This window comes from Leucoraja erinacea, chromosome 5, assembly GCF_028641065.1.
Source record: "Leucoraja erinacea ecotype New England chromosome 5, Leri_hhj_1, whole genome shotgun sequence".
Lineage (NCBI taxonomy): Eukaryota > Metazoa > Chordata > Chondrichthyes > Rajiformes > Rajidae > Leucoraja > Leucoraja erinaceus.
Window position 1 is genome coordinate 16,592,158 of NC_073381.1, and position 360 is coordinate 16,592,517.

Genomic DNA, 360 nt, shown 5'->3' on the forward strand with positions numbered 1-360 from the left:
CTTCTGTTTAAGTAGTAGTAGAGATGGAATTACTCACTTGTGATATGGAATGCACTGCTTCAAGGGGTAGAGGAAGCAGGTAGCTATCAAAAGTGAACTGGATAAATACCCGAAATGGACCATTACGTGGAAAGAGGGAGTGGAACTGATTTTATCTTCTGAATTACTGACTAAAGCCAGTACAATCCGATCACCGATAGTCCAAGAGTCTCCAATGAGGTAGATAGTAGTTCAGGACTGCTCTCTAGTTGGGGTAGGATGGTTAGCACAGATTTAACCAGATATGTACTTGGATAAATGTGCATCAACACTTGAAGTGGAGTTTGGGATTGTTGGGATAAATGAGTGAGTCCTCCTGGC